Source organism: Triturus cristatus, chromosome 3_2 (genome assembly GCF_964204655.1).
Source record: "Triturus cristatus chromosome 3_2, aTriCri1.1, whole genome shotgun sequence".
In the NCBI taxonomy this organism is placed as follows: Eukaryota; Metazoa; Chordata; class Amphibia; order Caudata; family Salamandridae; genus Triturus; species Triturus cristatus.
The window spans coordinates 415,389,430-415,415,354 of NC_140584.1; the positions used below are offsets into that span (position 1 = coordinate 415,389,430).

Sequence of the window (25,925 nt, forward strand, 5' to 3'; positions counted from 1 at the left end):
GCACAGACAACACCGTCCAGATTACATTGTAGGCACAAGGTCACACCCTGGAGAGAGTACACTTACTTTTCACGCAGCCCTACTGTGTCCAAACAAATGTCCACGACTGGTGTACTTTATCCTTTTCCCATGCCCGCCCGCCCGCGCAACACCCCCATGCAAGAGGTGTATCGCAGTTCCCTGCAATGCGGGGTTAGCAACATTTCATGCCCCCACACCCCCCGGCCTTCAGGGCCCTCCTCTGAACTCAAAGCCAGATTTACCAATTAATATCTGTGAGATATGGAAGTCTCTGGGGCCCCTCGTCACATTCTGCAGGCGGGCCCCCTTCGTTTTGCGTGACGTCACTGACCCCTCCCTTTCTTCCCACCAGTGGACCATGCACAGGTCTGTGCACCAACTCCACAGTAGGTATTGTTTTACGCGCAGGGCCGCTTCAGGAAGTTCAAACAAATCTTTCCAACTAGTGCACTTACTCTGCACTCAGCCTCCCCACCCTAATCCCCCCTGGACCACGCAGGGGGCTCCGCACCCACTCCAGAGGAGAGATAGTCATTGTGCGCACGGGCCTCCCGGGGGCGGGCGCGTCTTCGCGCGCAGCCCGGCTGTGTTCAAACAGAGCTCCTGGCCATTGTGTGAAAGCCTCTTTTCCACTGGCGGTGCCAAGGCCCCCCGTGCCCTCGAGTATATTTAGTCCCTCCTTTACCCCATCGCTTACCTTATATAGCAGAGTCTGAATGAATTTCACACCGCCATTAATAACAGCCCAGGAGAGGCTCATTGGCGGCTGCCAAAAATAGCAGGCACACAGCGAGAGCAGCTGGGTGCTGGGGAGGGGGAGGGGAGGACGGGGCAGCCAATGTCCTTGTCAGGGTATATTTTCTATATGGAAAACCATCGGGGCGTCTCTTTGCCACTTCGATGATGAACTCGGGGACACGGGCTGCTCTCTGCAGCCTGCGATCCCCGTGTTGTTTCAGACTTAACCTGAGACTGAGGTGCCGTTCCTAAAGCACTTACAGAAAACACAAACTACCGCAGTTTGGCACCGGATGAAATGTTACAAGAAAGTGCGGCTGCCGCGGAGAGGGTAGCTTCAGCCTGGCCGCAACAGCTGGTAGAAAAGGTAAGAAATGGCTTATTAGACATGCTTATTGTTTCAGTTTCTCAGTCGTGGGCATGTTCAGATTTCCCCCCAGGCGTTACTGTTTGCTTAGTATGTGTCTTTATAGTGCCTACACGCTATCGAGTAGCTAGACGCGCATTTTTATATGCGGACAAGCGAAATTTGGACCGTGCACGCAGCGACAGTCCAAGTTTGACAAAAAGTGACTCAGGAAAACCACGGACATATAGTTTTACATATTTCCCATAATTTACGGGTTCGTCGGCACATACATTTCAGCTTCATAGTTTGGATGGCGTTAAGCTTCCTTCAGTAGCTTTGGGGTGAGTTCACATTTCCACAAGGTCTGTGTATTGCGGTCTATTCCTTAGAGAATAAATGCGGACATCAGGACGGCTGGTGCCAGATCGCGGGGACAGCCTAGTTCAAGGAAGCCGGCTCACTAGTCCTGAAGGGACCGCAAACACGGCTCTAAGCCCTTCTCTTCCTTCTAAAGTTGCATGCGACACTCCCTGCTGTCATCTAACTCCGCACAGACGGGGGACGAAGTCTCCTTCTGATGATCCACGGGACACTTACACTTCCTCCCTTCAGCACTTAGGAGCGCACTTCCGCGGCATTCCTGCGCGGCAGCTTACGTTGCTGAGCTGCTGGGGCGGCGGCCAGTGCGAGGGTGTGATGGGTGCTATGGGGCTTTCAAGAGCTGTGGGCGGCCAGCAGCTGTATCTCGGCTCAGTGACAGTGAAACGGTGGGGGCTAGCGCGCCAGTGATAAAATGTGCCAGTCAATAAGGTTGCCGGGGATTTCATTAGCATGGATCTGTGTGGGACTCTCTTCGCTTCTACCGCCTATCTCTGGCTTTCCCTGTCCCTCCCTCTCATCTTTCCTGTCCTACCTTGCCTACCCGTCTCGTGCTCTCGCTCCCTGCTATCCTCCCCTGCGCCCTCTCAACTTCCCCGTAGTGTTTTATCAGCTTCTTCGAGCCACGTTCTCGTGCCAAGCTTCTCTGACACTACCTCTCACTCAGATGATACCTCTCTCCAATGCCACACGGCCTCTCTTCTACTCCCCTATGCCTCATGCAGACACGTTTCCCCTCTCCGCGCGCTTCTGGTATTCTACTTTCAGCCTCTCCAGTGCCATTTCCTCCTCCTCTTTCCACTTTCTGCCTCGGTGTCTACCTCTCTTCACCTCTGCCTCTCGGGATATCCCTCCTTTCTTCCTCCCCTCCCCACCTATTGTCCCCTGTATCCACACCTCTTATCCCACCGCAGACTACTACACCTTGCCTTCCCCTACCGCCCTTTCTCCTGCTCTCCCTTTCTTCTTCCCACGCGCCCTCCCCTCCCTTATACCACTCTCCCCTCCCTCAGCCCGGCATGCCCGCGAGCAGGACCCAGGACCCACCACCAGCGCCGGGGGTGGCTGGCCCTAGGAGTCTTCCTCGGGCACTTATTCCAAGAGCAGCGATCCTCCCTGTTTCGAGAAGGGGACCGGACGAGTTCGCATTTACAGCAGGTCAGAGGGAGCGCCGTGCCCCTCCCCCGCCCCCCCTGTGCGCCTGCTCCCACCCGTCAGGGAACTTCAGCTGCCGGGCAGTGTGCAGCGCGGTGCAGAGGAGGTGCAGTATGCAGCGGCGGGCGCACAGCAGGCAAAGTCAAGGCAAGTACTCGCTACACGCGCTGCTGGCGGGCGGTGCGGGTGCCTGCGCGTTGGGTGGGTGAGGGTTAGCGGGCTTTACGGTAACCCCATATAACCCCTGGCTCGTGCGGTACCCCCGCCCTCTCCTCCAGGGCCAGGCGGAGAAGCCCCCCTCCCTCTGGCATGGGGGAGGGGATGCTGCAGTCCCGCATGGTCCACCGTGCTCGGTGTAACCTTCACTGCTGCAGAGCTGCCTAATGCCTCTCTGGGGGCCGACCACAGGGGGGTGCGGGGGCGCGAGGACGCAGGCACTGGGGCCGCACCGAAATGCCACATGCGTACCCGGATTTAAGAGAGCCAGGCTCTTCATTTTTGGTGAATGTCTAATTTGCATGCTCTGTCCTTATGTATTTCTAAGGCCTCGTGTTATATAGTCCCCAAATACGTTCAGTATCATAATTTGCCCCAAAATGTCCTTCAGAATTGCTTGAAAGGGTGACAGCTAGGGCATCACAGCACCCCGAAGAGATGAGCAGAAAAGCGACTTGCTCCGTCGCTTTCCTCCCCTCGCCATCTCGTTGGGACAGATGTGGTGAGATATACTGAACATGAAATGTAATTGAGTAAAAGCAGCACCGCGTGACATCACACGCTGCGTCGTGGCGAGGTTCTTCCATCTCAGTTTCCTTTTCAAATCCCAGTTGTCACTGTCCAAATGGTAGAACGCACGACATAAATGCACACAGCAAACCCGAGCTGGCCTGCCCCGTCCCCTGCACAGTCTTAGCTCTTCAGATGCAAAGGGTCCTTACCAATGCGTCCTAGGGATACAAAGTAGATCCTGATAACCGGGTTGTAAGTACAGTCTGGTCTGTTCTCTGGCTGCAATATTTGATCTGACAGTGGCTTAAGCCGCATTAGTCCATACTCTCATTTATTTTCAAGTCACAGTTTTGTTTTCTTGTTGATCCGTGACACATGGTCCCAGTGAACTGGTGCACAGGGGCAGCACTGTGATGGGCCTAGAATAGCGGTTATAACGGTTTGTAGAAATGTCAGCAAGGTTTTCCTCAGTGGGTTTTCCTTTCGAGCAAGTCCTTTGTAGAGTTTCTCATTGAGGTTGCGGAGATGGTCATCCTATATCTCAAAGCCTAAATTCTCTGTGGAGGTCTGCCGCTCTTGTGATGCCCGGAGCTGTTCTTGTGAAGCACAGAGTGCCTGCTGCTGTCCGAAGGGCCCTCTTGTTTTTGTAAAGATTTCCAATACTTCCCCTGGAAACTGTTCCAAACCTGTGAAGCTCGTGATTGTGTTGATTGCGCGCGCGCACCTTGCTCCCCATAGGCATTGGCATAGTCTTCAGAAGCAGTTTGTGGTTGATGCTTTCTGGTGAGTTTTCTCAAAGTGGTTTCTCCAGCTAAGTCTGGTGTAGAGTGTCACCCCCAGGTGGGAACTGCAGTATTCCCACTTTATCTCCTTTCCTTTGAGGCGGATCTCTAAATGCTCTTAGATCCTCTTTCTTGTGAGCAATGTTGCTGTGGTTTTACATGTGTGGAGGTTTATCCGCCATTCGCTATACCCTCTACAAGACAATGGCAGTAGTATTACACCCCTGACGTGCTGAAGAAGTACTACATGCTCAGAAAACTGCTGAAGACGAAAATAAGCCCGCACAGAGGTGAAAAATGGTAGGTTGCTACAGCTAACTGTAAAGACTCTGCCAACTCTCTCTGGTGAATGAGCCGTTGTTTAACTGGTAAAAATGGACCAAACAAACCAGTACAAGGCAAGACTATGTTGCCATGCAGCCACAGAGACAAGCAGAGGCCCTTGCTGACCCACTAGCGGAATCCTTCAAGCCTAAGCAGGCCAGCAAATTGACAACAGAAGAACGAGAAGTGCCCTACCAACACTTGGAGCGCCTACCGGAAAAGAAACTGCAAACAGAGTAATGCTCAAGGGATGAAGTGCTTAGTTTAATAAAGAAACTGAAAAACGTCAAGGCACCAGGAAGAGATGGAATAACCAACCAGCCAATCAAGATGCTTCTAAATACAGCAATGGATCATTTTGCTGGGATCTTCAACACCTATATTTAGTACCAGTTCTACCCGAAAGCCTGGAAAGAAGCAAGAGTCATCGTATTTCCTAAGCCTGGAAAATCACTGCAAAATCCTGCAAACTACCGTCCTATGAGTGTTATCTGGCTTATCAAGGCTCCTTGAAAGGTAATTCTTGCACATCTCAGCAATTTTGTATCTACCAAAAAACCTTCTCTCCAAATAGCAGCTTGGGTTCCAGAAAGAGCCTTTGGCAAATCAGCAACTTCTCAGAGCGGTAAACATAATAAGGCATGGATTTAACATCAATAAATCACCTAGAGTCGTGTTTCTGGACATAGTCAAAGCATTTGACCGAGTATGGCACATAGGACTGGTCCACAAGCTCATTAATATCAAGTTTTGTAGTTACCTGGTAAACCTGCTGACTAGATACTTGGCAGAATACACATTTTATGCTACAGTACGAGAGGAGTGTTCAACAGTACAGGTTGGGGTACAGGGTCTTAATTTAATGAAGGGGTATTTCTATAGATGCATTTGTGGGTGTGGCAAGGTGTCAGTGGCGTGGTGACCGCAGGGCCCTAGAGTTCCTTTCAAACACAGAGTTGAAAGCTTTAGTATTTTTGGAACAAGTGTTGTAGTGTTAGCATAATCAATTCAGAAGTCTATGGTAGATCTGACCAACTACCAACATTTCCACCTGAGGAGTGTGACAGTTGGGCTGGGGCAAGAGGGGTGAGGTAGTGGGTCAGGCATTGGCAGAGAAGATATAAGCCATAAACCACTGATATGATCTTTGACTCATGGGTGATACCAGAGAGGAGCAGCAGTCTTCAATGGCTTGGTATTGGTCACGCCTATTGGCAATGCACAGTAAGAGCTATATCCAGATAGGACATGACCACAACCAGGGCCAAGGTGATCTTGAGTGGCCCGAATAGTAGAGGGATAACTCCATGTAATAGCCACAGGTAATGAAATGCCTTTTTTGGTGAACATATTGGTTTGGAATGAGGATGACCAATCAGTGTTAAAGGTTAGACCCACATTTCTGGCCTTTATTTGTGGAGGGCTCTTTGTGACTGGCTATTTGTTTGGAAAGTTTAGCGCAATATCAGAGTTTCAATTTTAGCTGCATTGAAGCAAAGCTTGTTCAGATCTATACTGGGCTGCAGGTGTGATAAGCAGTCTATCATGTGGGCTTGGTCGCCACTTCTTCCATTTATGGTTGGATGAAGGTGGTGTATATGTGGAAACAGACCAAGTAAACAACTAAGATGAGAGTCTACATGCCTAAACTAATACTGAACAAAACCAGTGAAACCGAAGAGCAAACTTTGAGGTACTCTGCAGGGAATCTTAGTGGCTTTGCAGAGGGATTCTTCAACCAGCTTAACAGTGACGTGTAACTGTGATCTTACTTCTGTAGTGCGGATGTGCAGTCACCAGGTAGTTGCAACTTCAACAGTGTCTTTCGTGCATTTCTTTTTTCTGTTTCAATTGCCTCAAATCATGAATTTTTTGGTGGCTTTCAGCATACCCGTAGTCAGGACAAAATCAGACTACAGGCTAAGAAGTGAAAAAATTAAAAACAACGCAGGAGGCCTTTTAGATCTATGTACCCATGATCCGGAACAACATCCTCTTACCAACATGGACTGGCTGGCACTGCTCCAATTTAGGAAGGAGTTGAAGACTCATCTCTTTAAAAAACGCTACATCACAATGCAGTAAGAGTACACCCCTGCTCCCAGAATCCAGCTTCCTCTCCTATCACTCACTGATTATATGCTTGCCTTTGATCCCGTACAATGCTGCAGTCTTTGGCTAGGTTTGTGCTATACAAATAGCACTTACATACATACCATGTACCACAGAGAGTGATTTGATACAACATAATAGAGCCAACAGTCACTTCTGGGATGCCTTAAAAAAAAAAAAAAAGCACAGACGAGGCCAATAGGTCTTGTCTGCACCTTGAGCCCTGCCTAAAATATTTCAAAAAGCCTGCTACAATGAAAAACACACACAAAGCAAAAGACGACTGCATTCTGTGTACAATGTATCTATAAGATGAATAATTTAATGTTTGATGATTCAGTGTACTTTTAACATGTAAAACTGTACCTAAGACACTACAATAGAAGCCCCCCTTAGAATGCGGAATAATGCACCAACTGGCCAATAGCATGAGGTGAAAGAGCGACACTCCACTGGTTAGTGGCAAGGCACACTCCATGTCTTCTGTAAAGGAATGGTACCAATAGGTTGTGCACCCAAGTGAGCTGATAAAGCCAAACCTAAAATAGAACCATCACATTTCGGCTGTACAACCAACAAGCCCAGGTGGAAACAAGGATATTTCTCACCATCCTGGATGCCGGGACAAACATTTTAGTGCCAGGGAAGGGTCAGCCCTTTGTCAAATAAACTTAACATTCAAACCGACTCTTATATCAGCTTTTCAAAGGCTACGGCCTGACTGGCAATGCTACATTGAATTTATAACATGCCACACAGTCCAGAAGAATCCCTGGTGTGTGTCAAAATGTGAGGCAACCCAAGAAGGACAGGATGGATAACAACACTTTCCCAGAAAAGAGGACCAGGCAGAGGAAGGGGGGCAAGTGTGTGGGGGGGGAGGGGGGAGGGGAGTTACGATATGTGCTGGGAAGGAGGAGGGTTTCACAAATGCTCAGTGGAAGAGGTGGAGGGAGATCGTTCCATTTCCATGAAGGAGAGCCCACCTTTGCCCTACTTGACGGATATTAATCTATGCCTGTGGGGGAATGGCTGTTTCCACACAAAATGTAGTGCAAGGGCAGTGCAAACTATGGGCCTCCTTAACAAGGTTTTGGCGCAGGGCAGAGCTGCACGGAATCTTGCTGTGCTGCCTTGTGTCAAAAGCTAAGGGCAGGAATGCACCGTATCTATGAGATATGGCGCATCTATGAGATATGGCGCATTCCTGTCCTTTTCCCATGCGCTGGCGCACAATAGACTGCCATGCGCCAAGGCAGGCACCCATGGTGCAAGGGTGTCTGCGTTGCAGAGGTGATCGTTTTTGTGCAGGAAAAAACAATCACAAGATGTGTTTTCCTCTTTCTATCTGTGCTGCAGAATGCAGCCCACCTAGCAAGAGGAAACAAGCATTGGCATAGCCAATAGTTCTCACTTTTGGGACCTTATAAGTATCTAGTTATGCAGCACAATATCCTTGGTGCAACAACATTAACTGTTGCATGGTTAAACACTTATAAGGCCCCAAAGGCTAGACCTATTGGCTATGCCAATGCTTGTTTTTTTTTCTTTTTTCAAAGGACAAGCAGTGCTATCAGGCTCCGGCTGCCACTTAGAGGTAGAGAGAGAGAGAGGTGTGTAGAGAGAGAGAGAGAGGTGTGTAGAGAGAGGTAGGTAGAGCTAGGTGTGTAGAGAGGTGTGTAGAGAGTCTAAACTGGCTCACTGAAAGCACTGCAAATATAGTTAGACCGGATACACTCATGCAAAGGAAAGAGGACACATACACAAACACAAAGGAGCACACACCACAAAGACACACAGACACACACATATGCAGACAAGCATTCAAGCGCAGACAAAAATACACTCAATAAAATACGGGCAAATGGACAGGCACACAAAAACATCCTCTCACATGCACATAAGCTCACACAAGCAAGGACAGTGCTGCCCATGAACACACACACAACCATGTATAAAACATGCAGAGATACACATATCACTCAGAAAAGCACACAGACATAGCGTGTGAAATAGAGAAAGATGGAGATGATCAAAACTCCCTTGGAGATCCTGAACACTGAACTTAGCATTCACATGCTAGATAACCGCAGACAGTCACACGCATGCAGCAAAGGAAACTCATACACTTGCCCTCACGCGAACACACAAAAGTGTTTAGCCATGCACATACTGCCACACATACATGAACGCATTCAGCCAAAGGTAAGCAAACACAGAAAGTCATGCACGCACAGTAAAACATATGCACAAAGGATAGGCAGTCAAACGAGTGCACAAACGTACTTACACATACAAGTAAGATCTCACTCATTTGAATGAAGAATGCGCAAAACCCATCAGACAGAAAGAGAAGCAAATGGAGAGATGAGCACATAAACTTATATATCTACACATACCCATGCATGAACACATACACGTATATCCTCAGTTGCAATGTTACAGGTGCATTGTTTCCGTTAATGATGTTTACTCTTTCATTGACAAATAATATTCTTATTCCCTGTCGTTAAGTATGGTTGGATTATACTGCAGTGAAGGAGATGGAATTTTAGAGAATACTTTTCACTAGTCCTGTTCTTTTCTAGTTTTCTCAGTTTGATGCGTCATAGACTTTCTTTATTGTTTTTGTGCAATTGCCAGTGACTCTTTACTTCCCAAACAGCAGAACAGGTGCTCTTCACTTAGCCCATTGTCCATTTCCTTTCACCAGTCGCTTGTTGCAAGAACCTTATCAAGTTTCCTTTCTGCTTGTCTGCATGTTTGCTGACTTTAACAAGGAGCACATCAAAATCTGGCTTTCATTGAAATCTATACAATTTGCAACTTCCACAACGACAGTAGAGTAAATTCTGGGATGTTACAGACTGATGTGCAACTTCCTGGGGCAAAAAAGTCCCCTCTGGGCCCACATAGTCCCTGCTGCGTTCCCACATCTGGAGTGCATCACTGACAGCCTTAAAAGCAGTTGAAGGCTTAGTAAAGTGTGTGGCGGTGTGTTGTGATGACTATCTTTCCTTGATTTCCATGTCCTTTGCCCACTTAAATTCCCTGCACCATGGGCATAGCAGTACAATCACATTTGCAAACGTGACCTTTCTGCACAGCTTAAAGAGTCCATTGTTCCTAGTGACACCGTTAGAACAATGGTGGAAATATAGGGTGGGGGGGAAGGGGGTAATGTGGCGTTACAGCCAGAACTGCAGAACTTGGTGCAAGGGAACCAACCAGGTTTATGTCTTGAAAAAAAATGAATGTGACTTTGTATAATGTAACTGGTGCTTATGTAAAGCATTCCAGTACCTTTGGGTTGACATCACGCTATATAAATCTGCAAAAGAAATGCAATCTGCTGACCTGTTACTTTACAAATATCTTGATCGACCCTGCTTACTTGGCTAAACCAAGAATATTCCTTCGCTCTTTCCAGAGGGGTGTCATCGAGTTTGAACATTTTCGGTCCTTTCTACCTTAAATCTTCCACATGATTTTTGATATCTCACTGTTTACGCTCAGTTTATTTTTAGAGCAATATGAGTGTAATGCTTTGAGTGTCTCTGCAGGGTTTGTCATAATTTTTCTGTTCAACATGTAGTCAATGGCTTAAAGAAAAGGAGAACTTACTTGTGTGGAATGTTTTCATCCTTTGACTTTTTTGCTTTTTTGTTATTTGTTTATATGTTAACTACAAATGTTTGACTCAGTTCTTGTCTAAAGGTATTATAGGTTTGTCAACAGCATGGACTCTTGGAGGTCCTTCCCCTCACCTTGATCTAGATTGTTAATACCAAGGGCAGAGTTCAGGGTCTCGGGGAGAGGGGGGCAGGGGTGATCATCTTCCTCTTCCCTTATTTCATTCACCTTGCCGGTGTGGACTGCATCTAGTAATGTCAGCCTCTCTATGAGCCCTGACATTAGAGTGACTCTGCCGCAACACTTCCGCCTTTCAAATTCACCGGCCTGTAAAGCCCGGGATGTGACTGGTTGCTTTCCTTCTAGTCAAATACACACCTGAACATCAACATGTGAAGGAGTGGAGCCACCAGCCCCAATTCTCCTCAATGCGTTCCAATACAAAACTGGTCTATACGCCCTAATGTCACCATGTTTTTATTGCATGTTTTTCAAGAACAAGCACTGGCAAATCTAATAAGTAAGGCTTGAATTTCGAGAGTCCTGACTGAAATATAAAAAAAAAATCTTTTTACAGTAATAGAAAGTTCAACAAAAAGCAACTATGAGACACAATAACAAATTTAACGTGTGATGAATTGGCACGCTTTTAAGATGTGAAATAGTCCTTCATACATTGCAATGCAAGCATCCAACAGTAGGTGTTACATTAAATAGCCAATAGCATCAAGTGAGAGAAAGAGCTAAGAGGGATCCGGTAAAGCTCGGCCCACTATTTTTATATTTTAAGGAACTGGACACAATAGGTCAGGGGCGACTGCGCAGTCAAGACACACCTTAAATGCACCCTCACGCTAAGAATGGAAGTAAAAGCGCGCATCGCATGAGACCTACTATGCTTAGAGCGTTAAGTGACAAAGAGAGACACGCTGGAACGCATTGTGGAGAATGGATTTTTGCGAGCAACAGAGAAAAAAAGCATGCATTAAAATGAAAAACATGCTGGCATTTGGGCGTATAGGCCGGTTTGTTTTCGCTTTCGCACTCTGAGAGAGTGTGCCGATATTACTTGTAAGCGTCTCGAGCTTTCTTTTCTAAAGAGAACCTGTTGTCATCTGCAGGGAAGTAAGTGATAGCAGTGTTTATAAATAGGGCCAGCACAGCACAGCCCAGCCCCCTCGCGTGCCCTTTCTAACAGTTTATTGGCAGGCGACGTGCGTGAGTCACGCCGCTGCCTGCATGCCCATACACGAGAGACAGTGAACTAAATGTCAGGGCAAGTCACAGCTCGCACGCCATAGAAACTGCACAAAAGCACAAACGAAACACAGAGTCATGCGCGCTATTCTTCAAACACCCAGCAGGGCCATCCAACTCTGCTACGTACAGTTTATTTTTAAATCGGTTCAATTAAATATGTTGCCAGCATTCCAAACATAGAAACCAATTTCAGTTTATTCATCACTGCTGCAGTCTGAATAGGCTGGACACCGGCTAGCCCTTTCCGTGTAAAATAACACACAGAAAAAAAATGTTGAATCATCTTTTCCATATACAGGTTTACTCCCCATCTCAAAATAAACAAGGGAGGTTTGCTACAGACACGCCCATGGCCGCGCGGCCGTGAAAGGGACGCGGCCGCACGGCCGTGAAGAAAAAAAAAGCATAGAGGGCAGGAAAGGGAGGAACAAAGCCCGGGAGTTGTGTGCGTGCGCGCTAAAAGAAATTTTTTAAAAAGGACACACGAGTGGTGTGTGCGCACGAGTGGTGCGCTCGCACGCCGCGCTTAATTACCCGTGACAACAAAGGAAAGGCAAATGGCGCCTCTGCGCGCAATTGTGCGCGTAACCGCAAGCTTGAGGCCAGCAAAAGCCTGGCCTGGGTAGCCCTTTGAAAACCCACTTACTACATGTCTCGCCAGAGCAGCGCATGCGCTGGCTCAGGCGAGACCTAAAAACAAGGAGAAATATCCTCATTGCGCCTCCCTAACTCTACCCCTGGGGTTGCGTTTGAATCTGATGCATTCCCAGGTTTACGAATCCTCGTAAATCTGGGAATGCTTCAGATTCCATGGGTGTTGCATGGGAACACCCACAGCAACACCCATGGAACGCCCCTTTCACGCAGTGCTCTGCGTGATAGGGGCACATATTTACAAGGCCATTAAAAGCCACATAAAGTGGCTTTGCATGGCCTTGTAAATATGCAGCGGCACATTGTGCCATTGCGTCAAAAAAGTGACACTCCGGCTGCGCAAATGTGACGCAAGAGGCCTCTTAAATGAGGCCCCATGTATGCCTATTCATAGGTCACCAGTTCAGGATATGCTGTAATGAGGAACAAGAACCAAAAGGACTCCGGTCAGAGGACCACATATCTCTCTTGCATGCTACAGCTCTCAGGAACACAGCCACCTTGGATGACGTGAAGGTCACTTTTGCCCTTTTGTGCGGGGTTTTACATGCGTACATTATTTACTAATTTATTTCTTGAAATGTTTTGTACAGCAATAGTGGGATGCCTGCTGGCCACCAGGTATGAATGGCCTGTGGAAAGAGGACATGATGAGCCACATATCACCAGTGGGCAGCAGGGGTGGGTTCCTCTTGTTAAAGTGTCCAGAGTTGAAAATCAAACTCCATTACGGGGCTCAGCTTAGCCTTGTGGTCATGCTGATTTTTTTTGGCGAGGGTCTGGACCCTGATGGGTGCACTAGAAGACAGTTACCTGCATTGTGGGGTGCCTTGGGAATTCTTGGGTGCCTCTAATCAACTAGTTCCCCCGGTACCCTGAATCAAGAGCAGGGGTAAGGTGTGTATTTTGTGGAAGTGCCCAAATATGTCTTAGTCACCAAAATAAAACGATGCTCTCTTTGTGAATTTTCAAACAGTACAAGTCCTCCTAATAGTGACTCATGATGGCCACACATGCACTACTATCCCTCACGCACAGGTCTATACAGTGCCCTGCTTTCAACAGGAATTAATCGAGCTGATTAAGCTTCACCCAAAGATTTTAGATTGGCTTCACCCTTGTTGATCAGGTTTTCTCTTAGACAAGCTATTCTTTGATGTGAGGTAGCATGCTTGTGCTTAGATCAATGCTACTTCCGTAAAGAAGGAAAAAAGCCTACGGGGCAAAGCTATAAGCTACTAATCTACATTTTGTATTTCAAAGGAGGCTTTATGCATAAGGAATCGGGCATCAGTTTTATTAGTGCCCTAACCCGAAATCCATTCTAGAGGTTTATCTTACAGATTCACCAACTCATAGAAGAGGGCTCCATTGGGGTCATTGCCACCAGGCCACTCCAGCAAAACACTGCAGTTCAAGGATAACAGAGCCAGGCTTGAGCTAATCTCACAAGGGGGCTAGGACTGCAAAACAGAGCAGTAGACTGCAGGTTTCAAATAGGATATTCTTGGTCGAACAGTTCAAGAGCAAGGAAGGCCGGACTGAACTGACCCTTTAACCAAACGGGGACTTGACTAGCACGTGGAACTAGTTGGCTATACATTATGTGACTACCTGAAAATTTCCAGTCACTGATTTCGTTATCTAGTGCACTCACTGAACGCTCGTCTGTAAAATATAAATCAACATGTTTCTGCCAGTTGTGAGTGGTAATTAGACTACATCATGCATGTAAAACACTCATAAAATAAAATTTGGAACAGTCAATGACTACATACATGTGTCAATTTTTTTTGTAAAATCTTTTTATTGGCATTTCATTGCTATACAAGATCAATATATCGTGATAACATCAATAAAGGTGTTCCGTACAGGACTGAATGCTCTTGGGTGCAGTTACATTGGGTTGAAGTCTTGACAACAATCTACACTGCGCCTGGGGGCGGCACCAAATGCCGCCCGTGTGATCTAGTGCTGTTCCCTGTAAGGCATGCTGTCGCTCTTGCGTTGACCTACTGTGTTGGTGTAGGGTATCCTCACCTATTGTGTATACTTTTAATATAAAACATAACTCTTCAACATGGGTAGTGTGAACTGGGACTCACTGTGTAGAAGTATACGCGCGCTAGTGGGTCATAGGGTCGGCGATACTTGCTAGGCTTTTCTATTTAAGTTCCAATTAAATATATCTTTTCATTTATTTGAAAGGTAAAAATGAGAGTTTAAATTGTTAATTTTGAGGAGAATAGATCTCATGCCAAAAGATAATATTCCAAAAGCGTAAGTGTAGAAATACCTGATCCCCCAAACTCAGAGGTACTAATGCTATCAATTTTGGAAGCATAAAAATCCAGGTCACCAAAATAAGTGCCCATATCTTTAAGTTAGTTAATATCTCATTAACTCCGACATCAGTGCTGTGCATTATTGATCGATTTTTTTTAGTTGCATTCTATATTCTTTGCAACTTTGTGAGGAGTAAGAGTGTAGCCTCGACGTTTTAGCTTCTTTATGTTCTTACGCATTTCCAAAAGCTCCTGTCAGAATCTTTTCTGAAAAGGGCAGGCAGCATTCACTGACTTTTCTCAGTTTTAATGGGCCCAAACCATAGGCGAGCTGTGTCAAAGTATAACAGCTTAATACATCTGATCCAAGGACTGCTTCTTTAGGTTTACAATTCTTCTCACGCACGCAAATAGCTAAATCTGGGGTAGGGTCACATATCTAATGGACCAAACCGCATTAGCACCAGGTTTAGGGTAACAGTAGTGAGAGTTTCTTGTAGATTGACACAAGATCTACTTTTGATCCGATTTCACATACTCTAAAGGGGGTTTCTACCACAGCGTAACCTGATGAAAGAAAGCTGCGATTGAGTGCATGACTTATTCTGAATTGGTCCTACTACCTTCGGATAGAGACCTAGGTCTCGAACCCAATGCCCTGCAATATCAGGACAGGTAAACTAGAAATTAAACTCTTCTATAACATCTCAGTGCGGTGGTTTCAGCTCTCAGTAGGGCATCGGAACAACAAAACGAGTCCCAGAATCTTTGTCAGAAGCTTTGTCAGGACAGGGGGGGGGGAAATGCACCAAAATCCAAACTAAAACCAAAAACTTTGGTAGGGTGATATGAATCCTAATGCCAAAGCAGTCTGTGACAAGGCGGGTGGCTTTACGTAAAGCTCTGTTATTGCTGTCACACAACCCCAAAATGCTTCAACACGTGGCCAGATTTAATCAGCTTGAATGAATCTGGTACCAGGTCAACCAAAGCTGAATTACAGCTCGCAACAGAATCAAATCTCAAATAAAAAAAATATATTTTTGTGCCTGAATGCTTATTAGCCAGAAAGACTGAAGGAAAACGATTGGGGCTCTCGGATGATTGAGTGGCTGAGACTGCACTTGTAGCCTGCATAAGCATGTTTTATTTGGTGGTAAGGTTGTGCGGGTTCTCCTGGGTGTGACCCTGGTACCCAGTAACCCAGTGTCCATGGTATCTTTATACAGTGACCTGTGTGTGATTCATCAGTCAATTAATTCCATATAAATAATAAGCCAACAAGTGTTTCACTGGCTATACGGGCACAAGAGCACATCCCAGGCTGTATCAGAGTGGGTACGACCTTCACATTCTTTTCAATTTCTTATTCTACAAGTCCTCAAAAAAATGTGCTCACCCTTCGGTTGTGTTCTTATGCACAGGTGGTCAATATAACAGTTCTAAGCATAGTGTGTGCGATATTTGCTAAATTTGGTGTTGTCAAAGTGTTTGGTCATCTCATGTGGTATAGTGTTTCGTGTTACTACTTTTTCGAACAATATGATAAAGGCATGAGCGCAGTTCTAACATTAATGTATTTGCACACATAGACATGTAAAAAGTTGTCTATCCCCGCTCCAAGTGGTACGAGCTGCCATTTAAGCAGAGATTGAATCCTCCCAAAAGAAAAGAAAATTCAAGCACTACAGCATAAAAGAGACACCGCTTAAAGGACTTACATATCTCATCTAAACACACATAGTTGCGCCTAGTTTTTGTCGAATGCAAGCCAGCTCGAGCACTTGTCAAGCCTCTTCCTTCAATCTCAGAGGCTTGGACGTTCTTGCATCACTCCACACAGGAACCACAAACTGCCATGCCTTTTGGAGAGCCCATCAAGATAAGCAAACAGGTAGGACCCCTCAAATGGTGTGAGCCATTTAAGCTTTAAGTTTCTGCCCCCACAAATTATTTAAAAGGGACGCATAAGCCCACACCTAGATAAACAAGTGTAGTTTAAAATACAAAGGGCCTTATTTACAACAAAATGATGCAGTGTGGCACTGCAAGCCATTTTTGCTGCACCGAGCGGCAGCAATTTAAAAGCACAGGGATGATCATATTTACATAAATATGATGCATCACTGTGCTTTTCCAAGCGATGGCGCACAATTGGCTGCCATGCGCTAATGCAGGTACCCTTGCACCCTGGTGCAGGGGTGCCTGCGTTGCGGAAATGATTGTTTTTGTGCAGGAAGTGATGCCTTCCTGCACAAAAACAATCATTGATGGTGTTTTCCTCTTTCGTGTGTGCGCTGCAGAATGCAGTACGCATAAAGAGGAAATAACGAGGAGAAATAAAAATATCATCTTCGTTGCGCCACCTTACACCTCCTCTGGGGAGGTGTAGGATTCTGACGCATTCCCAAGTTTATGAAATATTCTAAATCTGGGAATGTGGCAGAATCCATTGGTGTTGCGTGGGAACACCCACAGCAACACCCATGCCACGCCCCTTTCATGTAAACTGATGCATGAAAAGGGGTCGTATTTACAAGGCCATGAAAAGCCATGCAGGGTGGCTTTGCCTGGCCTTAAAAATATAGAGCACCACACTGTGCCGTCGGTGCGTCAAAAAAAAGTGACGCACCGGCGGCGCAATGGGCTTGTAAATAAGCCCCACAAAGTTTGATATAGTTTTCCAAGAAGCAAGCAACTACAGTAGTAAAGTCAACCTAGTTCCACAATGGCAAAGAACAGCCATCACATTGTTTTCTTCAGTCGCATCAGAGTTATACTAAATATCTTAAGAAATTCATTGATATGTTTGTGAATGACGTGACTAAGTAATCACTATGACTGCTTGTGAGAATAACGAGAATAGAACGGTTATCCCAGATAAGGTGTAATAGCTGAAGTAATGTATCATTAGATTAGTAGAGGTAAAGTCAGTGCATCAGGAAGGAAGGTGTAGTACTCGCGTAAATAATAATGTGTACATAAGGTAAGCAACCGACACTATAAACAACTTTTCTTCCTATCACACAACTTCAAACTACTCATTAAATTCATCATCCTCAAACGATTGAAGGCTAAGTAGGCTTTAGTGAGATTTGTATCTGTAACTTTCAAGTAGCCCTGCAACCTGCAGAAGGTCCAGTAAGCCATAGCGCCACCTTCTTACATAAACATAAGTCAAGTCGCTGTGTAGATGGAGTTACAGATGTTATAGTTGTTAATCGTGCTTTTGGTATTATATATGTTAATTTACTTATGTTTTTAGTAGAGTGCTGCATGTCACCATGTGCCCCCTCAGGTGCAAGATATAGTGAAATTGTCATTGTGATCAGTGGTGATGTTATATTTGATCTCACCACTGAGGTCAGCAATGTCATTTCTGATATCATCTGCCATGTTATATGTGTGGTCATGAGTCAGACATTGTGGGAAGCTAAAGTTGCATGACTTTAATTAGTACATTTTGAGATTGTATCTCTTCATATTAATATACTTACATATTAAGCTTCTTTCCCGGAATTTGGTCTGTTTTTGTATAAACATAGCACATCCTCAACTTAAGTCTTTTTTTTCCTTTTTTAAGCTTTACTCGCAATTTGTAAGTGTTTTATAATAGAAAGACCAGATGTCCCGGATTTATAGTGCTACCTGTGTCAGTGGCATGTCCAAGTTTCTTGGCTTTCAAATTCTGGTTAACCTATCTGATAATAAATAACAATTACACATGCCATGACGCACCACCTGTGACATTCAGCCGGGGACTATGATTTGTGCATGTGTGTACCCCTCCAACTGCTAACAAGTGCTTTTAAAGGTTATTTTAACCGCACTGGGATCAATATACTAAGCAGGCTTAGTACATTTTCCAGGGGTTCAAGTGTAAACGTGAATGTAACTGGATAATTGGTTGGAAACCTTTATAAGGGCATTTAATGTGAGGGGTTAAAACTTCAATGGTCTCATTTTTCACAAAATAATGTTCTACTTTTGCACAACAGTGCCTAGGGAAACCTGACTCTGAACAGGAGTGTTCAACATTCAAAAACCGTCTTGAAGAACATTAAATTTGATCAGGCAAAGATCTCATCTTATTGATAATATAGTTATTTTGCCTGTTATCTTAGCTGGCATGTAGCAACCATTGTGGAGCTGGTCGTAGGCAACGTCTGAATAGAGTTCTACTGGCTCCAGTGTAAGGTGCACAAAAAAGTACTAAAACACGGCCTCCATCTTCCCACTTCACCCTCAACATTTTCACTCAGATCAGCTTTTTCAAGCAGACCTTCTTCTGTATGAATGTCTCCTCCTGTGGTGACGCAGGCAGAAGCTGCCAGTCTCAGTTTCACAGGGCGCCTTTAATTATTGAGAGCTTATTGAGCTGTTTGGCTGTAGACAGGAAGCAGCTCCTGGATGAAATGCTTTTACAGCAGAATTTCCCCAACACAGAAATAAGGGACTGGAGACGGGTTGTGGCATTGGCGGTGTGAGGCACAGCGGTGTGTTAAGCCAGCATGCGGCTGGTAGGGTGAACGGCTAGTCCCTGTGATTTCGGAGGCATGCAACCTACAGCAGGCCTCAGGGCCGCACTGGGTTTCATCGAAATTGGAAAACAACGTGCGATTGACTCATCCCAAGCCCTACTTTGTCTTGGCGGAATTCGGTTGTCGAATATTCTACACAAAGAGGCAGATTCTCTTAGCTGTCAGGCAACACAGCGCAGCACCCAAAGAGGCTGCGCTGCATTGCACAACTCGTAGAGAGCAGGAGAACGCCATATTCACCTCCTGTCTCTCTAGCACCGGTGCCGAGTTCAACTGCACTGCCCAAGGCACACACAGTAGCACCATAGAGCTAGGGTGCGTGCCTGAGTCTACCATATGTTTTTTACTGGACAGGTACCCTTCCAGTATAAAATACTATGCACAGACACACTTCAAAGCTTTTCTTACTTTGCATGTGTGCTGCATTGTGCAGCATGCATGCAAAGTCAAAAGCAAGGAGAAATGACAACATTTCTCCTTTTAACGCCTGCTTTCCCGCAGCGTTAATTTTTGGTGCTAAATGTTAGTAGATAGGGTTTAGCGTCAAAAAGCATGGGTGGTGCATGGGAACGCCCATGTAACGACCCAGTGATACAAAGTAATGCAAAGCAGCATTTCAGGCTGCTTTGTAATACTTTTCCTTACAAACGAACAGAAATAATTTGCGTTTGTTTGATAATCCCAAAACAGGTTTAGTGTTGGGATTGCAATAAAAAGTAACACTAACCCAATGCTAAACCTTTGAGAATCTGGGCCAAAATATTACTCATGATAGTTGCTCTCTAGCGGTCTCAGCTATCTGGGGTTCAAGGCAGGCATAATTTTAGGCAGTAAAAGCTCTCAAACACATTAGACAAAGTGAACGATCATTAAATGCTAGACTTTCCTTGGCTTCACCTTAGCTTTAACGGTTGGTTGTGGCTTGAACACCTGCTCATCTTCAGGACTGTTGTGTTCAAAGAATTTTGTGTTTGGTGCCATATAAGGTATTTCACAATTCCTTCAACCCTACAGATAGCATTAACACCCATGCTCTTTGTTAAAGTTTTTCAATAACCGTCATCTATTACTGGTATAAACCCCTTTCATGTAGATTTCACATCTTGTCCAACCCTTGGGGGAGCTCAAAGCACTGATAACTTAAAAAATGCCAAAGACTAGTGTAACCACAGAATCTTCTCTATGCCACTGGGAGGAATAAGAGCAAACATGTTCTGTAACTGTATTTCCATTGTAAAACATCACAGAGTTCTTTTTAGAGTTAAAAATAAACCAGAAAGAGACACACTTACCTTTCCACAATGACCAGCCTCTTCACGCAAAATGAGGGGCGTAGCTTCAGGGGGGTGTTTGGGGCGTTACATCTCCTGTTATAAATGTATTCTGTAGTAAACAGTAGGGTGCAGGTGCTTTACGTTGGGTAAGGTGAGGTATTTATTGGGTTTCACTTGGGATTTTTAAACCTACGTGCAGATAAAAACGCACACGCACTCTCGCCTCTGTTTAAAAAGGTCTTAAAAAATGAGGGCCCCTGGGGGTGGCATTCGCAGATTGGCCACCCCCGGGCAGCTTCGGGCACTTAGTATGTCCCAGGACAGGAGGCAAATTCCAATTGGCTGGCGCTAGTAGCGCGAGCACCAAGAGCGCGAAATCCCCGTTGCGCACTTGCTTATGACGGCGGTAAGGTAGGGTCATTAATTTTTGGTCCGACCACCCACCCACCCCCTTTTCTGTTTCTTCAAATGAGTTACATTAGTTTCCGCTGCTTTATACCAAAAAAAAAAATTCTTGAATTTTGGTGGTTGTCGCTTGGACAGGTGGCAGAGTTGGAGGAGATCAAGACAGGCAGGAAGGGTTGGGGGCATTAGGAATAGCTTCGGACAGAGGGAAGCAAGGGAGCGAGGTTGGAGGCAAGAGGTAGGCAAGAGATGTAGATAGGGGTTTGGGGAGGAGGATTAGGCCGAACAATGTTGGGGAAGTTTGTTGTTGGGGAAAATTCTTAGGGGCGGGGGGGTGATAGTTTGGAATATGTATTAGTGAGGCCTGAATTGTATATGATTATGTATTGATTTGCCTACCTGTCCAATAAATCGGCCTTTTACCCCACTTTGGCCTGAGGACGTGCTTATTGCCCGATGGTTATTTTACAAAATATTGAGTTTTAAGTACCCCTCAAAATCCGCACTCCTCTCCCTTTACACTGTTCCTTAAGCCCCCCTCCTGCGCTGCTTCTCATACATTATATTTTAGCCAGCATGCTTGTTGTGAAATATGAAGCTCACCCCCCTCAACTCCCCAAAATCTTACTGACCAAGCTACGCGCCCCTGTTTTTGATGCACTGAAATGTAACTGTATTTAGCACACAAAATCACCTGGCCTTCGAGGGGTTATGGAAACATCATCAACTAGGGGGATTCAGCTGTGGCTGCTTTAGCTGCTGCCGCCTGGACTTCAGTGCTGGTTAATGTGACCATTGGAGCCTCACACTAAGGTGAAAGGACAGCTGGTTCACCCTTCATCAAGCTTTACAATACGAGGGGATTTACAGTTCTTCACTCCCCATCTTCTAAGTATATGTGGAGTTAAGAACTGTAAATCTTGTTGACCCTTGCTTTATACCGACAGTAGACAATCTAGATACAATATTTCAATAGGATTATATTGCCCACCTCAATATCGTGACATGGAACCCCAAATCAAAGCGTTGTTGCTCCCTGTGAGCAACAGCCGTGCACTCTGCAGGACACCTGTTCACTTATAAAGAACGTAAACTGACGCCAAGTCTCAACTTTGGCCCTCAGTGTACGGACTCTTCAGCCCTCCTAGAGGAAGCGCCAAGAGGCGAATCGAGCTCGCAGCAAGCGCTGTGTGAAAAGTGATTTCGCCGGTTGTAGCAGCACCTTCTCTTGCAGTACAGCGCCATGACGGCAGTTATAGGAGAGATGTCAATGTACAAAAGAAGAAATATTTTTATTTAACAAAAGAAGAAATATTTTTTTTTAACAAAAGAAGAAATATATTTTTTTAAGCATTCCCCTCTGTTAACCTGAGACATAACCCGACGAACACGAACAGTATTTCCCCTTTCCCTGAACCATAGCTTGGTGGGAAGAAAAACCATTAGCCAGGGAGTCAACTTACAGCTCCAGAGGTGACCCGAAAGGAAGGCCTCTCGGGACACTCCTAGCTCCACGCTCTGAGCGAGATTTCCCCCAGCCCTCCCTCTCTCCATAAAGAAAAAAAAATCAATGTTCATTTGGAGACGTAACCTGAATACGAGTCCCGAGCCGGGCTGGAGTCAGTAATTTATATTTTTGCAGGGCTGGCTCCGCCAAGGTTTCCAAGTGCGCAGAGTGCGGGACTGCCAGGAAGATGAGCAAGGCGCGTTGTCAGGCCGCCAATTTCCCATCTAGGGTGATCTATGGACGCGGTGCGCACGTTTCTACGCCAAGTCCATTAAAGTGCATGGAAGCAAAGGATTTTCACGGTGCGTGGTGAGGTGGAGGGGCGGAGCTTCGTCAGAACGTTTTGCCAAGTGACCTATGTCATCGCGGCGCGGCGAGGCACGGCCTGTTTGTTTCGGTTGGTCTCCATGTCGACCGTGGTTTTGCCGGTACGAATCTATTAGATATATGACGTGCTATCTACAGTGGACCTGAGCTGCTACAAAGGCTTATGGTGCCAGTGGTCGAGTTGTATCTCTACGTTACCTGTAGCAGAACCCCTGAGAAAGTATTATACATATAGTTTTAGATCTGTTGTTAGACAAGGCCTTTTAATTTTACCAAAATTACACACAACATACTGTCAGCCACTTCTCTTCATCGATTGGTCTGTTGTTCTGTCAGTCACTCTCTTCCTCCTCCCACTACAGCAAGGTGGTTAAATTGTTGCGGATATTGCTGTGAAAATTGTGATTCATTAAGCACTTTCTGAAGCTGTTCTTCAGTTCTCACTCCTTGCGGGTTATTTGTAACCTTTTTCCAGATATTGTGTAGATATAGGGATCTTTATCTACTGATGTCAGTGACACTGCGGTAGAGTGAAACACAGGTAAGCTGGTGTGAAGGCGAGCAATAGAGGCACGTGGCAACACTTGTACTTGTAAACCTTATGTCACAGTAACTGCGGGCATTTCAACTGTGTTTTTGAATACGGGAAAGATTCTATTTTGGTTGCTCAGTTGCACAACACAGGCATGGTGCAATCTTTGTATTTGCAAATCGTATTGCACAGTAATGTTTTGGATTTTTTAATGTTATTTTTGAATATTGGAAATAATTAATTGTAGAAGAAAATCAGTGTGTTATATCCTTATTTTTGTATTTGTTATCATATAACTTGAAACCATTCGAGTACTCTTGAGGTACTTAGTAAAATCAAGTGATTATAGGCAGGTGTGAAGGGTGTCTGTCATAGTTGGTTTGGTATGCATACAGATGTGCAGAGTGTAATATGCCACTTATTAACTTGGTTAAGTATGGGGAGGGACAATGACTCATGAGAGGTAAAACCTCGAATGGGTCATAATGCCCCCCTGCCTTCAACAATGCTAATAAATCGCATATTGCATTCTGCCCATCTGCATATACAGTTAATACCTTCGCATTTTCATATTTATTTGATTTAAATAGATTGAATGAACTAAAACCAGAATTCAGTGGGTTAAATTTACGCAGTACGGTAACATTACTCGAAAGAAGCCTCTTGACCATAAGCAATGTGGTTTCCATGTGCAAAACAATTGTAATATGCAATGTACGAGTTAGTAAATTGTGACGTTCCCCTGTTAAGTTTGCTGAACTGCAGTCATACACTGGCATTTGATCTTCGCTTTGTAGTAATACCCCCCCCAACCTGCCGTTCATTTATATATACAATTTTATTTTTATATTATTCGTCTTTGGGGGTATACCATTAACCCCCGTATTGTTATGATTTACATGTACCTTTCTCTCTCTCTCTTTCTCTATATACTATATATTTATTTGTATCCTTATTCCTTTAATTTATCACTTTATTTTTAACTAAGCACTAACTATTCCAAAGTATTTGCAATATGTTTGTAATTATTTACAAAACGTTCTTCAGTGTTAATAAATCTTACTTTTAATGTTGTAAATTAAAAATACATATTTTCAAGCTAAATTTTGTTTTTTGTGCCATAGAATTCAATTATAATTTTATGTAAGATATTATGGGAAATAATGGTATTGTAAAATATGTTTTTGAAAACTGTTTGCTAAAGATTGCTTGGAAAACGATGGTATTATATGCTGCCAACAATCTTACTTGACTACATGCCATATCACTCGCCACAAATACACTTCTTGACTTCCAGACATTATCACTAAAACTTGGATTTCTCACTCACCTATAAGCATGTCCAAATTAACATATTTTGTGATGTGAACCTATGAAAGTGTCCAAACAACTGCATAGGTGTTTGAGGCTTGACATAAAGGAGCCAAACTGTTGACTTCGTCCTCTGAGCCCTGAAATCTTACACACAAGAATAATCTTTAAGTACTTCTTCTATTGTTAGTTGCAGAAAAATTTAAGAAAAGCTATATTGGATAAGCCATATTATTTTCCAAAAGTAACAAGCTTCCTGTTTCTTTTAGCATTTGGGACAAGTTCCTGATCTGCGATTCCAAACCCAAAATCCAGGATGGACCAGTGTTTGACTGCCCCGGAGACGTGTGGTGGCTGTGTAATCACTAGGAATGCCTGTAGCCATGAAGGTAATCTAAGGAGTATTATGCTCCAGTGCTCCCGATGGTCAAGCATGTCAAGTTTTCCAGGGGCATTCTTCTAACTCTCACTCGGAAATATGGCTCACGCAACATCACCATCACTGGACTAGGTAAACTCCAATGCCATTGCAGCTGGTCAGAAGACTCTTTGAACTGAATCTGCGTCGGCTCTAATGTAGGCATTGGTTACCCACGTGTGTGGACCAGGCACTACCACAAAACATTGATTTGACCTAGAAGATAAAAGTTGTTAAAGCTGGTCAAGAAAAAGGAGGATTTCAAACCCATTATCCTACGGCTTTATGGAAAGCTCAACTACAGTGGATGAATTAAAAGAGGTACCAATTCCCCATCTCAGGGTCACATACTTCTTCATATGCCCATACGGAGTAGTCCTTTTTTATGGAATGTTAAGAAGTATGTATCTTTGAGGTGGAAATACCACACAAGCTTCACCCCAGGTCCAGAAGATTTATCAGGCATGACTATCAGTCACAGTCAACGTCCTTAATTCCATGTGTTTCAGGACATTAGTGGACACACAATTGCTAGCAATATACTTTGTAGTCTATGAAGTCGCTTTCCGTAGCAACGTATACATCCATAAAGCAGAGAGCATCAGGTAAAAGGTATACACTCAACTGCAATATTAAAGGGTTCCAGGTCAGGAGGGCTTTGTCAGCCTTCCCTTCAGCTTTCATACTCCACTCCATTGTTGGTGACTGCATTCATCGTGTCCTCTAGAACACCCCAGAATTCAATGGAAATACACCTGTGTAATGAGGTCTGCCTTGACCTCAACCTTATGATGAGGCACCAATCTGAATATGTTGTTTTAACAAACTTTTCTCATTGGTCAGTCTGCACTCCACAAAAACGGCACAGCTAAAGGAAGAAATGATATGGCCCCGGGGTAGAAATAATCCCTGCTATAACTGAGGTAGGCACTCTGCTATCATTCACCTTTTTATGAAGTAGATTCTGCATTTTCTTTTGGTGTAACAAGGTCATCAGCTGTTCCAAAAGTGCGCATTATTTGAAGCTTTACAAGCACAGGCAGATGACATATTCAGGGCAAAGCCCCATCACTCCTATAAATCACATCACAGGTGAAATTCTGACTACAGCATTGGAATTGTTTTCATTAAAAGTAAGGACACATGCTGGGGTCATTCCCACTCCAGCACAGTCCTGGTTGGTATTTGTA

General features: G+C 44.8%; 1 long non-coding RNA gene across 1 annotated transcript; it reads left to right on the forward strand.

Annotated features, from left to right (window-relative positions):
- Positions 1 to 917: 917 nt before the first annotated feature.
- On the forward strand, positions 918 to 25,925 carry LOC146857463 (uncharacterized). The gene is made up of 2 exons (XR_014979909.1): positions 918 to 1,126; positions 24,587 to 25,925. It is a non-coding gene; the product is annotated as an uncharacterized LOC146857463 (long non-coding RNA).